This window comes from Ceratotherium simum, chromosome 24, assembly GCF_057802395.1.
Source record: "Ceratotherium simum simum isolate JZ-2026a chromosome 24, ASM5780239v1, whole genome shotgun sequence".
In the NCBI taxonomy this organism is placed as follows: Eukaryota; Metazoa; Chordata; class Mammalia; order Perissodactyla; family Rhinocerotidae; genus Ceratotherium; species Ceratotherium simum.
This window is the reverse complement of record NC_141923.1, coordinates 40,214,050-40,226,530: the sequence shown is the minus strand read 5'-3', so window position 1 is coordinate 40,226,530 and position 12,481 is coordinate 40,214,050. Positions and strand designations below refer to the sequence as shown.

The window sequence follows — 12,481 nt, the reverse complement described above, 5'->3', positions numbered from 1 at the left end:
GGTGGAGCACTTGATGACTCTTTAAAGATTAAAGATTTTTCCTTGTTCCTTGGTTTGGAGCCTCAAAAAGAGCCCAAGATGGCCACTGTAATTTTAAATTATGCCAGGTTATCTTGCTAGCTGTTTACAGTTATCCCCATTTTAGGGGGCTTTTTCCAAGGTGGCCACAACAAACAAGGTAACTTCTAAAGAGCGTTTGTTACAGTCACTGAGAAACTCAGTCCCCAAAACAGCCAATTCAGTTTAGATAAATATTAACACACAATAAAATTCTACATATAACAGACCAGAATACTATCTAGTTTGCCAGGAGTAGCTCAAAACTAGTGCCTGGGGCTACTCAGAACCAGATTGCCTGGGGCAACTCAGAATCAGTGCCAGGAGTAGCTCAGAACCAGTGCTGGGAGCCACTCAGGAGCAACTTCACAAGTGAGCCTTTTATCCTGCCTCTAATTACCATGGGTGGTTTAGGTCCAAGGTAAAAACCACCAAGGTGGTTTAGGTTCAGGACTCAGCCCACCAGGATTCCCCAGAATACAAGCCAAATTTATATTCTCAGGGATTCAAACCAGAGAGGTGAGGTAGAGGAGTGTTGCTTTCTTAAATTGACTCATCTAGAGCCCAGAGATGTCTTGATCCAGAAACTATTTCTTCTCCCAAGAGAAAAAAAAAATGCCTTGGGGCTTGGAGCACCACAGCAGGAAATGGGAATCCAATCAGCCGAGCCTCTAGGTGGCCGCTTAGGGTGGACAAAAAGACCCTGCACCCTGCCAGAGGTTCCAGAGCCTCGGGCAGGTGGTCGCAGGACCTTGCCCCTTCATGGTTGCCAGAATTATCACACAAAATTGGGATTCTTTTGCCCAATGTGTATTAAAAAAAGCCAATTATTATGGCATCAGCTTTTGGGAAAAGAAAACAGTTTTATTGCAAGGAGACAGGGGCATATGCTCTCTGATCTGTCTCCCCAATCTAGGACTTCGGGAAAAATTTATGAGGTGAAGGGCAGGGTGGTCTGAAGTGTGGAGATAGATGATTGGAGGTAAGGAGAAGTGAGGTAGTTGATGATCTGCGCAAGCGTAGTCAAGCTGCGTGGCTCTTCATAGGACGCATGTTCACAAAATGATGCTGTTAGTGTGATCTGAGGGTGGAGTTTTCAGCCCCTTGACGTCAAAAGGGACACTTATCGGTCATTTTTGCAGGCCCAGTTGATTTGTTGTTGGTCTCGACTGGCCTGAACTGGACAAGGGGTCTCAGTTCCTGAAAGACAACTCTTAATTACTCTGTTGATAAGATGGGGTCAGTTGAACTGGTCCTGGAGGGCCTATGGTTACACAATCTTGTGACAAAAGGAGAAGCAGGGGGATTTTGGAAGAAGGGAGGAGGGAGAAAGGACTTACTTTTTCCTGTTTTTACTCACTCTTCCTGTTATTGGCACCTCAGCACAGGCCTTCACAGTGCTGTCAGCAGTTTGGGTTCTAGTCTCCAACTTTCAGCATTCCAGAACCGGCCTCAGTGCACCCCACTTGGAGGTGACAGCACTGGCCAGGCAGTTTCCCCTCCAATATTTGAGCCGAATCTCTGTGCAGCTCTTCTGAGATCCTGAACTACCAGCAGCAGCAGCCAGGTCGTGCCCCCTCCTCGGAAGTGTAAGCCTCATATCCATAAGGCCTCACCTCTGAGCTTCTAGTTTCTAAAAACCTTGACTGCTTCCCTTTGCTTCCCCAGCCAGGGCGTGGTAGCTGCTTCCTGCTGTTACAGTGTCAGGGATATTTCCATGTTCCTCTTTTTATTCATTTCATATCCAATACCTGTGGAACCAGTTCTCTATATTAAATTCCCTCTGTTGAAATACCTATTGTTGCTTTTCGTTTCCTGACTAGACTTTGACCAATAGAGTAAAGTGCTTTCCAAGCAGTTGTGTAGATTTTGAAGTAGTCCATATTAGTTGCATGAGGGCTAGAATCTGCAGGTGAACTGAGACTTTCTGGAGGTGATAGGTAGCTGGTAAAATGGACATCTAAGTCCTACCCCTATGTGATATTCACCAGGCAAACAAACATAACATGTCAGGTGGTAAGTGCCATGTAGGGAAATAAAGCAGATTAAGGGTGTAAAAATTAATTGGGTGAGTGGTATTTTATATAGGTTGGTCCTATATTTTATATAGAATGACCTATATTTTATATAGGTAGTCCCATATTTGTTTTATGTAGAAAGACCTCTCTGAGAAGGCAGCAGTTAATCAGAGGCCTGAAGGATGTGAGGGAGTGAGCTATGCAAATGTGTGAGGGAAGAGCATTGCCAGCATAGGGGGAATTAAGTGGATAAGCCATGGGGTGGGGTGAGGAGTGTTTGGTGGATTGATTGTAAGATGTGGCTTTGCCCACGCTTATCAGCATCTGGTCATCAGTAATACTGTCCAGTTGTTGCTCTGGAATTTCTGCTGGTCTTGAAATTTTCTGATGTTTCATAAATCTTTTGCTTAAGAATGTCAAGTATGGGATTATCACAAGAGACATTCTTGTTCACAGAAAGACTTCAAGAACTTTTATATCATTTCAAAAATCAGTTTCTTTAGGGGGAAAAGAAACAATTACGAAGTTGAAACCTCAAGCATTATCTTCTTAAGCTGTAATAACAGAGCCTATTTCAAAACCAAAATAACTTCCAGTTTTTCTGGGACTACCTAGTTTTTACTCTGTTTTGATCCTGCAAAAAGTAGCCATTGCTAAACTTATGTGTGGGAAGTTGGAAAATTGGTCTCCTGCATTTAGACACATAATGACAAGCAGTGAATTTCATTTGAGGCTGTGCTAGATCAGTTTGCACATGAACCACTGTGTCTTATCCTTGATAATTCCCTTTGCAACGTTGGACTTCTCTTAGCCATAAAATAGCATCAAGGTGATATTGCTGATGTCCCAGAAATGATGAAATTTACACAACTGAACTAAACTCAAATTATATTGGGAATTTCTCAATTTCTTTTCTTTCTTTCTTTTTTTTTGGTGAGGAAGATTGTCCCTGAGCTAACATCTGTTGCCAATCTTCTTCTTTTTGCTTGAGGAAGATTGTCCCTGAGCTGACATCTGTGCCAATCTTCCTCTATTTTGTATGTGGGACACCGCCACAGCATGACTTGACGAGTGGTGTAGGTCTGCACCCAGGATCCGAACTCTCAAACCCCAGGTCACTGAAGGAGAATGCGCAAACTTAACCACCACGTCACCGGGCCAGCCCCCATGGGAATTTCTCAGTTTCTTATAAGCAAAGAAGAAGAGAGGGTAAGCTCAAGTAATGGATAAATCTGGGCGTAAATCTGGTTTCATGAGGAGTCTTATCCAGGAGTTCAAATGTTATCTTTGGGACCTAATTTTTCTCCCTTCATTCCCAGTCTCTTGTCTCTGCTTCCCTCTGGGCTGGCTCCATCCTCTGGCTCTGTGTGTAGTGAGGCAGTTGCCAGGAGCTCCAGGTTTATATCCTCTTAGGTTATAATCCAGTGGAGAAAGAAATGCCACTTTCTGGCAACTAAAAAATAAATCCTGCAGTTAGCACTAATTGGCTTGATTTGCTTGGCTTGGCGTGAATTATGTGGCAAACCTTAGCAGTCACTGAAATCAGGGAAACATGATGCTCTGATTGGCCAGGCCTAAGCCACATGTCACTCCTGAAGTTGACATAGAGAGAGTTTTACCAGAAACATAGTCTGAGCATGGAGGAAAGGTGGTTTATCAGAAAAAAATCAGGATTCCAGAAGTTGGAAAAAGAGATGTTGGGGAGCAAAAAATAACAGCTCTATTGGAGGAGTCAGTGCCTTTCATGGATATCTCCACTGCCTGCACATTGTACACAGAGCCAAGCCTGTTCCAAGGATGAGCCTAGACTCCTTGCGTCACCACATATGCCATATGTCGCCACAGGTGCCTTGAACACCTGCTTTTCAGTACTTGGGGCTGCACATCTGCTGCAGTCAGGAAAAGCAATATTTTATTTGATCTTGCTGATTTAGATCATGGCTTCTCTCCTGGATGTTAGAAAATCTCCCTAACTCACCTTTTTAGACTGGCTTCACTGCACAATTAACTGTCTGTGATCTGTATTAGTGATCAGTTGCTGCATAACAAATGACCACAAACTTAGTGGCTTAAAACAACATGCACTTACTATTTCGGTTTCTCTGGGTTAGGAATCCAGGCATGGGTCAGCTGGTCCTCTGCTCAGGGTCTCATAGACTGCAGTCTGAGTATCAGCTGGGCTGCATTCTCACCTGGAGGTTTGACTAGGGAAAAGTCCACTTACAAGCTCTCTCAGGTCATTGGCAGAATTGGTTTCCTTGCAGATGTAGGACTAAGGACCCCGGCTTCTTGCTGGCTATTGGTTGGAGGCCACCCTCAGCTGTTGGAGGCTGCCTGGGTTCCTAGAGGCCCCCCACAGTTCCTTGCCACATGGCCTCCCCAACATGGCTGCTCACCACATCAAACAAAAGGAGTCTTATGTTATGTAATGTAATCATGGGTGTGGCATTCCATCACCTTCGTCATACCTTGCTGGTTAGAAGCAGATCACAAGTCCCAGCATACTAAAGGGGAGGGCATTACACAAAGGCATGAACACTAGGAGGCATGGATGGGGTTGGGGGATGACCACCTTGGAGTCTGCCCACCACAGGATCCTAGATAGACCTTTTAAATAAAGTAGTGAAATTGCACGAAAGGTGGGAGCTACTTACACGCCTTCACATGAGTTATTTGCTCTTATAGATTTTTTTAAAATGAGGAAATTGTATTTTTGTCTTAAAAGGCAACAGCTTCTTTATCTTGGCTGCTCTGCAAATGGTTCATCCAGAAATTATTCATAAAAAGATTTGGATTAGAAGCTAAATCTATAGTCCTGAATCAATTTTGAAATGGTAAAGAGTGTAAAAGGGAATGCAGGCTTCACAGAAAAACTTACCACTGGCACGTGCTTTCTCGTGGGAAGTGCCCAAGAGACCTTGCCAAGAATCTTTATTGATTTTGTAGATCACTCCAGGTGAAGAACTTCTTGATTGCTAACATCGGTAATAATAAATATAACAGTGATAGGTATTCAATAAATTGTAACATTAACTCTGTGCTAGATATTTTATATATATTATATTATTTAATAATCATTAATTTTTGTGAGATGTGTCCATGGGTGGGTGGGTGGATTATTACTCCTATTTTTAAAGAAAAAACAAGAGTTCTAGGGAGGTTCAGTAACTTATTCGAGTCCCTAGCTGGTAAAGAAGCTGGGAGCCCAAACCACATGTGTCTGACTCAAAGCATCAAGGTGCTCTCCTCAGGTAACCATTGTTCCAAAGTGGGTTGAAGTGCCCCCACTTCCATTGTACACCTCTGCTGCAAGAAGTCCAGCTCAACAGCAGTTACTGGCTACAAATTGCTGGGCTTTACAGCTTCTGACAATGGACTTAAACGTTCCTAAATCAAGGTAAAGGAATTTATGGGAAAATAGGCTGTCTTTGCAATCTCCATTTCCCGAGCTCCTGCTTGCTTCTTTGCTCACTGCAGTCTGGCTTCTAGTCCACCACTCCAAGGAGCATGCACAGAATTCTATAATCAGCGCGCCTCCCCCACATTTTACTTGACTTATTTTGGCAGTGAATGCTGTGAATATTCCTCCTTTGAAACTCATTCCTCACCTGGGGTCTGAACTCCTCTTGTTCCCAGTTTTCCCCTTGCCACATTGAGTCCCTCCTTTTCCTTCACCACCTTCTGCCTATCCCTTAAATACTAGTGTGCCTCTTACACACTTTCCATGACTTCCACTAAAAAATCTCCATCTCTAGTCTGGACCTCTCTCTTGAGCTCTGGGCTCATATATCCTGCCTTCACTTGGATGGTATCACACATCTCAAATTCAATATGTTTAGAAACGTATCTAATCATCTTTCTTTCTTATCTCATTTATGGAAAGCCAGTCATCAAAGTAAGAAAGAATCTTTCAGCTCCTTATCCCTCACAGCTCTCCAACCTCACCTATATTTTGTTCAGTATGTACCAAATCCTATTGATTCTGTCTCTGCATTTTTTCTTGTATCTGTCCAAATCCTTTCTATCCCCTCTATCTTAATTCAGATATATATCCTCTTCTGCTTGGCCTATTTCAATAATGTCCTAACTGGTCTCTCTATTTCTATGTTCTTTCCATCTCTTATCCATTCTCCAGGTTCATTATAAATTCTGCATCAGATTTTGTGTTTTATATAGAAGGCCTTCTGGATGACTTCTTTCCTATGAAAGATACATAGCCTTCAATGATTTGGGCCCGTTGTCTTCGAGCATCCTGAGCTTATTCAGACCCAAACGTTTGGTTTCTTTTCCCCTGCTTATCTTTCAAGAGTCATCTCAAGCATCATTTTCTCTAGAAAGCTTTCTTAGTCCATTCAGGCTGCCATAACAAAAATACTGTAATTTGAGTGGCTTAAACGACATTTGTTTCTCACAGTTCTCGATGCTGGAGAGTCCAAGTTTAAGGCAACAGCAGATTCAGTGTCTGGTGAGAGCCTGCTTCTTGGTTCATAGACAACCATCTTCTTGCTGTGCCCTCACATGGTGGAAAAGGGCAAGAGAGCTCTCTGGGGTCTCTTTTATAAGGGTATGAATCCCATTCATGAGGACTCCACCCTCATGACCTAATCACCTCCCAAAGGCCCCACCTCCTAATACCATCATATTTCAGGTTAGGATTTCAGCATGTGAATTTTGAAGGGACACAGACATTCAGTTCATAACAGAAGACTTCCCTATCTCCTTTCTCCAGCTTCTGTCACATTCCCCACATGCACCTGCTCCTCCCCACTGCTGCCTTTTTCTGGCAGTTAGCTGCTTTCTCTCTGTATTCCAATAGCATATTGCAGTTTTCAATAATATAGATTTTATATTGTATGTAACTTTTTGTTTTTGTAAGTGTACCCACTCAAGTCAATGGGCTCTTTGAGGGCAGGAGTTTGTGCTTCATCTTTATATTCCTAACGTTTAGCATAGCATCATGAATGGAAAAATGAATGACTTGATGAGTGAACATAAACCTAATCTTAGCTGTCACCACTATATCTCATCACCTTCAGGAAAATGATCAGCTTGTAAATATCCTACAAGTAACTATAGATTACATATTGTTGGAAGAATCTAGTCAATGACACTCTCCAAGTGTCTTAACACTTTTGATACTCTGTGTTGGAAGATACAAGCAGAAAGACAGTATCTTAAGGCTTGCCTTGACCTTCTCCATCCAGCGTTAATGAGGACTTAAATGAAAGTGAATGTTACTGTGTCAGCCTTCACTTGTAGCTGTTGTTTGTTTCTCTGACATGTAAGGCAAGAACCGTGAGTCCTGCCTCTGTGGTTGAAGTAGGGAGCTCCAGTTGTACCGGAGAGGCTACTGCGACATCACCACGTGGAGCAGCTGTGAATGGGACCATTGCAGACAACTTGGCAGTAGTAAAACCATTACAGTGTGGAGCAAATTGATATGTCCTGGCAACATCACCTGAGCATGCACCAGGAACAAAAGATCAGGGGAGCAATAACTCTTCTCTGGCACTCCAGCTCTGGAAATGAAGTCATGATATTTCAGCTCTCAGTGGCATAGCCCCATGCCATTTTCACAAGAGGTGTCTCCTTGTCAAAAGATTTTTAGCTAAGATGGGCGAGATGTTACATGTGCTAGAGAGGTACTGTCATTCAGTGTTTGTGCAGAAGAATATTTATTTTGCTGGTTATCAACTGAGTCTTTGAAATATTTCAGTTACACTTTCGGTTTATAGTTATGGCATTGATTATAATGGAATTTTTATCAAACTATAAGAATTTGACCCCCAAATATGTTTTTGAAATTGCTATGATTTTATCTACATTAACTTTGTATTATTATTTCTGTTGTACGTGTTTGAGCTCCACTGCTAGACTGTAAACTCCTTAGAAGAGGGACCTTAGAACAGATATTAATCTTCTCTGTATCCCACCGCCACTATATATAGCACTGTAACTTGCATATGCTAGATTCACAGTAAATGTTTCATAAATTAAGTTAGTGGGAACGTTAAATTTCGCTAACCTTCTGGCATAGCTTTGTCAGGCAAAATGGAACTCTCTGGGGGACATGTGGAAAGAATTCTTGTGGCCCACTCTTTTGGCCTGCTCTGTATTCAGGAAGTTTTGAAATGTGGGAATTTTAAAAAAGAAAATTTGTGGAAAACTGATATTTATCAAATACTTGTTTTATTAATAATTCTTTAAAGATCCAAAGGTTACGTTGCTGGTGTAGGAATATAAATCCTTCTTCCTACTGACTGGCCAGTTTCTTTTAGTCTCCTTTGCTTGATCTTCACCATCTCCCTGACCTCTCTCTTCCTAATCTCATCTAATCTCCAGGTTTTAAATAATATTCATATGCTAATGAGTCTACAGCCAACTCTTGAACTATCCAAGTGCTTGCTTGCAACTCTGCTTCAGTGTCTAATAGGCATCTCAAATCTAATAGGTCCAAATCTGAAGTTCTGATCTCCTCTCAAAATCTTGCACTTCCCACAATCTTGACTATTTCTAAATAGCAACTTCATCCTTCCAGTTTCTCAGGCCAAAAATCTTGGAGTCATCATTCACACCTCTCCCTCTTTTTCCTACGTATAATCCATCAGCAAATCCTGTTGACTCTACTGTAAAAATATCTCTAGAATCAGGCTGTTTCCTCCCACCACTGCTGGTACCACGGTGCTTTAAGCAACCATTCTTTCCCCTATGTGATTGGACTTAAGTTCCATTTTCTGAATTGTTACAATGAACTGTGTGTGAAGACTCTGGTCTTTGGAGCCATCTGGGTTCAAATGCCAACGCTGCTGCTTTCTTGCTGTCGAAGCAATTACTTAACCTAAGAGGCCTCTTTCTTCTCATCTGTGACCTGGGGATAGCGATATCTAGTTAAATGTGAGAACCTACAGAAAACCAGGTACAGAGTTAGGCATGTAACAAATACATTTTCTTTTTCTCAAATATTCCTATTCTTTTTTTTGGGGGGGGGAAGCTTTATGATCTTTTGCAAATTGAAGATTGGCCTAGAATCAGAGGAGATGCTCTAGGCTTCCAGGTATTTCTTTCTTCATGTGATACATTTGCAAACAGTGAGCTAGGCAGCTATGTAATGAGGCAGTAGCTGGAGCTGAGTGGAAGGCATGGGAACTTCCCTGTTCCGCTTGGTGGGGGGAGCCGAGGGATGGCCAGCCTTCTTTCCTGGGGCCCCTGATGAAGATGAGCTGCCCACTGCGGCATTTAAAAGTGCTGATGCAACGCCCTGTTCTAAATGGTGGCCTGATCATAATCCCATCAAAGACTATTATTGCTCTGTTTGAAACCTGGGAGATACACAGCAGTGGGAATTAGTGAAGGGAATTCTTTTTTTATAATGACATCCCTTTACTTTGTCCCCCCTAACGTATTAGAGATACACTTGGATTAGCAAAGGCAGTTGATTTTATCTGGGTCATTTCATAAATCACATTTAATGGTTCCTGAAAAATTGGCCTGACAATCTTGGAGTTATGTTGAATTCTGATTTCTTTATTTTGTGACTCCTCATTTTAGTGTGTTATAAAGAACTTTAGAGATTCCAAGACCTTTAAAACCCTCACTGATTTCATTTTCTTAAAGAAAATGAGGTTTTTTCTTCCCCTCCCTATTAGGTGGTAAAGGAAAATTAACATGACCTCACTCAAGTTTACTACAGGGTTTATATAATTTTTCTATCTATCCCTATTGCCTTATTTCTTTTTTAGGACACAGCTACAACGCTAGCACCACTCTCTCACTCTTTTTTTTTTTTTTAAACTCTCTATTCTTTTACAAATCTTTGGAGAGTTCCTAAATTTACCTATATACGCCCAGAAAACGTTGAATTGAATTGAATTTGGAGGGTTCAATTTCAAAGTTTTCCACATTTTCCAAGGGGAAAGGGGCAGAAGGTAATGGAGATTCCCCTTCATCTCCCAAAAAGCTTCCATGTTGTCACTTTCCCCTCCACAATTTGTTTTCACCGACCAGCATTCCTGGCTCTCAGCAGGAACCGCGGACGCTGGCCTCGCCGGCCACTAGTGGGCTCTGTCCACCCAGGACGCGTCTTTGTTCAAGCACGAGGAGTCTTTGCGAATCTTTGCTAAAATTCCCGGTGGGCACCAAGAGCCTCTGAGGATCAAGCTGGGCATCACTAAGTGAGCTGGGAATTTGGTCCTGACAGGTTCAGCGGCGAGCATGGCCACTGTGCTGATCTGGGAACCCGCTGTCCCCAGCGCTGGTGCGCGAAGCTTGCGCCCCTTGGCGGTGACCGACGGCACCGAAATTCACAAGGACGCGGCCAACGTGGGTCTTCCCTGGAAGCTCTCAGGATGCAGGTGGTTTGAGAAAAAGAAAAGTTGGGAAGCTTCCCAGTTGTGAGAGGCGACGCTTTATTCTTTCTTGGAGTGTGAACTGTTTGTGATTCTTAAAAATGTGTCTACTGACAGTCCGTGTTGGTGCCCTTCTTGTGGTTTTATTCATTGTTGGGGGTTTTCTTATGAATCCATCCTCTCCTAAGAAGTCATCTTGTATTATAACTATTAAGCTTTTGTCATGTTCTGCAAATGTTTTTCCAACTATGCTATTATATAGTGTCAGTTGGTCATTTTTGGGGAGGCAGTTCTTCCACTGGTTGTATGTTTAGAATCACTCTAGAAGGCAGGAATAAAACCCCAAATCAATTTTATATAGAGTCCCATTTTCTAAAGCATCACTCCTCAGGAGCAGGATGCTATGGTGAAAATGATGCAGAGAAATCTGGATTTGGATTCTGGTCCAACCATTGATTTCCTGTGCTACCTGTGGGCAAATGACTTGGACTCTCTGGGCCTGACTTTTCCCACCTGTGTTACCTCCTAATAGTGAGTATTTAGTGTGTACTGTACGCAAAGTATTCATGGTGGTGCCTGGCCTGGAGTAAGTTCTCAGTGAGCGTTACCCACATGAAGTTCTGTTCGTTGAATATTCAGCTGCATTTTCTTTTAGCTTTTTTGCTCTCAGGATGAGTAGGGATTGGGAGAGTGTTGTTTTTGCATTTAACCTTTTAATCCCTTAGGAGTTCATTTTGGTATATGGTGGAAGGTGAAGTTCTAATTTGGAAGTTTTTCCAATGGGCCATATTTTTCAAAGTACCGTTTGTTGAGCAATTTCTTTGTTCTTCATTGATTTTTGTGAAGCTGCAGAGTTTCCTGTATCATGTTCTTTTGTCTGTTAATCTGTCTCAGGGATGCCTTATCTAGTTCATTAGCTGTTGGTTAATTCTTGTTCTAGTACATAGTTTTTTTTGTGTGTATGTGTCTTTTTATTTACTCTTTTATTGAGGTATAATTTATATCCAATGAAGTGCAAGAGTCTTAAATGTACAACTAGAAGAATGTTTGTCTATATTTCCACTCTTGTAATTACCACCCACATCAAGTTAGAAACCCCACATGACTCCCTCATGCCTGCTCCCTAAGGTAACCACTGTTCTAACTTCCATCACCATAGATTAAACATATTTCTTTCTATTCCTAGTTTGTTTAGGAACAGAACAGAAGATAAATTTTATTATATACTTTTTCTGCATTTATTGAAATAAGCATATGATTTTTTTCTCGGCTTTATTCTGTTACTGAGTGGATATTTTGTTTGATTTTGAAATGTTTAACTTTGCATTCTTGTAATAAATCCTACCTGGTTATGATGTGTTATTCTTCTTATATATCAAGGGATTTGAATTTTAAATATCTTGGTTATGGTTTCTGCATCTTTATTCATGAAAGATATTGGCCTGTCATTTTCCTTTCTTGTAATATCCTTTTCAGGTTTTAGTATCAAGGTTATGCTTGCCTTGTCACGTGATTTGGGCAATGTTTGCCTCTTTTTCTGTTCTCTTATTAGGTAAGTTTGGTATTATTTCTTCTTTTCAAGGTGAGCAGATTTCACCAGTGAAACTGTCTGGGACTGGAGTTTTCTTTGTAGAAAGAAATTAAATAATTGATTAATTTTTTAAAAATAGGGAATAGACCTTTCAGATTTTCTTCTGTCAGATCCTTTCTTTTTCTTTTTGGTGAGGAAGATTGGTCCCGAGCTAACAACTGTTGTCAATCTTCCTCTTTTTGCTTGAGGAAGATGGTCCCTGAGCTAACATCTGTGCCAGTCCTCCTCTACTTTGTATACGGAACGCTGCCACAGAATGGCTTGATGAGCGGTGTGTAGGTCCACGCCCAGGACCCGAATCCGTCAACCCGGAGCCACCAAAGCAGAGCACGCAAACTTAACCAATACACCACTGGGCCGGCCCTTGTCAGATCTTTTCTAATGTATAACATTTTTTTCTAATATATACGTTTAAAGTTATAAGTTTTCTAAAAACACTGCTTTACCTGCCTCCTACAAGTTTAATATAT

General features: G+C 41.7%; 1 protein-coding gene across 1 annotated transcript in view; it reads left to right on the top strand.

The window, feature by feature from the left end:
• SYT16 (synaptotagmin 16) overlaps positions 1–12,481 on the top strand; it is a 105,479-nt gene that overhangs the window by 23,640 nt on the left and 69,358 nt on the right. The gene's annotated exons all lie outside the window — the stretch shown is intronic.